Source organism: Porites lutea, chromosome 3, assembly GCF_958299795.1.
Source record: "Porites lutea chromosome 3, jaPorLute2.1, whole genome shotgun sequence".
In the NCBI taxonomy this organism is placed as follows: domain Eukaryota; kingdom Metazoa; phylum Cnidaria; class Anthozoa; order Scleractinia; family Poritidae; genus Porites; species Porites lutea.
Window position 1 is genome coordinate 1,135,221 of NC_133203.1, and position 2,612 is coordinate 1,137,832.

The window sequence follows — 2,612 nt, forward strand, 5'->3', positions numbered from 1 at the left end:
CACAAGCGCCTGCTACGCAGGCTAGAGAGTTACGTGGTGTCGTAGTATTGCTGTATTTCAATCCGGGGGCACTCATCCAAGTTTTATACGTTTAAGTCCAACCCCTCGCCCTTTTATATTCCATTTTAGATACCAAAGGTTCCCCTTTCGTATGCCTTCTTTCGCACGCTTCACACATATATCTAGTTTAGAACACTGCATCCCGTTAACGGCTGTAAATGCACTGTCTTCTTACTATAAATAAATCACTTAACAAGGAAGTTTTCTGGGTCTTTTTTACATTCATAAAATGCTTATCTAAGCCCTTTTACGGATCGAAATAACAGATTTTCTTACTCTTTTATATAATTTAACTCATGAAATCCCAACCCGTTTATTTATCCTTGAAGCCTAAAAAAAGGTATCCCTTTCGGGCTGAGCTTCGAAGTATATAAAGAGTAACCCCTGAGGCGAGCGCGAAACGCGTGTTTCTGGAAACAAAGCGCAAATTTTTATGGAGAGAGAGACGTGTGGATACAAGGCAGGCTGTATATGGTTTGTTTCCACTACAAAACGGGAAACCATGCACTACATAGAGGATATTACACGGTGGCGCGAAGATATGAACTTTATTTTCGAGTGGCGCGCGAGTGAGTAAAATATTGTTTTTGCCACGAGAAAATAAAATTCTTATCTTCAAGCCGCCGTGTAATGTTCTTTTTATTATATAGACAAAATAACATCGATAAAATAATAGAGGGAAATTACCAAAATTACGTCATCGATAAACTCAAGTGTGAGATTATGGAAAATAAACCACTCGGGTCCCGGATGTAGTTTTTATGAATTTTACGAGTGGTATATTTTCCAGTAAAACACTCGTGTCTATATAATAAATGATAGAAACACGCCGTAGTTACCCGAGCCTAACTACTAGACCGCCAGCCCCGACTCCTCTCAAGCCTAACAGAGGGGCGGTCTATTTGACCCATTAGGGGTTGGGTGGGGAGTTATATAACCCAAAGCCAAATTTTTCATGAGACGAACCAAACTCTTATTTGGATCGTCCTAAATTAAGTTAAGATCGTCTGTTGCCCTGACGTCGAACTGAGGACGCGTCGAACCAAAAACTAAGAGAATCAGTCAACAATACGGCAATCTACCGAACGAGCCCAAATATGCATTATCATACAAATTTTTAACTTTTTAGTTTTAGTTCGTCACATGTGAAGATCAACGTTTGCCCTGAACTGACGATCTTCAGACGTTCTATCCGTCTGAAGCAGATGGATGGAACGTGTTGGACGATCCAAACTCATTTTAATAGACAAACCTAACGAGTCAGATGTCAAACTTGTCATCAAGTTAACTCACTAATTTTTCAAATTAGGAGGCTCTGAAACGCTATTTTCAGCACTTGTCATGAGATATGTCTCCGAAAAATCGACCTCGAATATGAAAATGGCAAACAATTGCAAGTCACTATAATCAAAATAACTGAGTCTAAAGAAAACAAATCAATAAACGGACTTGATTTGTCTGGCTCAACAGGTCGGGTTGCGCCCCCCGCTAGCTAAGGCTCTTGCCGGCGTCGCTCGGTTATCCTGGTGAGCGACCAATAAACGCCTTCTGTCAGCAGCGGGGTAATGCGAATCATATATTCCAATTACTAACGCAAAACTGTGGTAAACTAAACTAAACGCTGGTAAAGTTACAATATTTAGAAAACATAAGTTTCATGTTGTTTTGTTGGGCTTCAGATCGGTTGCTATAAATGACCTCAATGTGGAGGTATCCTACGCGATCATTCATCGTTCCAAATTTTTTTACTGCGGTTTCTGAGAATCACATTGTAGAAAATCTCCAAGTGGAGCTGTAATTGGAAACACTTTTATTGCCTTAGGAAGAGTATTTCGTATTTTTATTGCGATCCATCTTAATTCCAAAGTATGCCGGAAGTAAGTTCCCGTAGAGGTCATTTAGCTTCCCAACTCGCTAAACCACGGTCCACGTGGAATTTCAGCTCACGCTATTTGTTCTAGCATTAATCAATTTAGTCATCTCAGTCAATTAAATTCCTGCTTTCATGCCTCGTATGTTAAGTGTGAAATAATCCCCTCTTTTAACGATTCACAATCAAACGACGCCTAAAGCAATCAACTGATGCTTCCTTGAAAGTAATAGAAACACGTGCCGCTTGAGATATTGCGTGGGATGATAAAATCATTATCTACTCATCCATCCGTGTACTCTTAGAACACGGTTACAGCATCATGCAAAAATGTATGTACTTTCGCCGCAAATAACTTATTCAAGTGTGATTTTTTAAAGGCATCCATTGCCTCCAGTATCAAATCAGATTCCTAAAATTTTAATAGAAGTGTTTGGCAAAGGACACTGACCGATGTTTTGATTTTCTGCGGTTTATGTCATCTTCATTCTATGTATAGATCTTTTTCAAAGTTTCTTATGCTGATTCGGAAGGTCAGACATGGATAAGTTGACTAAGCTGACACGTTAGGAAGTGGAGCAAGGGAGCTAGGAGGGGGTTCGAGACCCCCAGTCTCCCCCTGTTCGGTGCACGAGGTTCAAGCGCGATTCCAGAGAACATTGTTTCAACTTCTCTCCTTTCT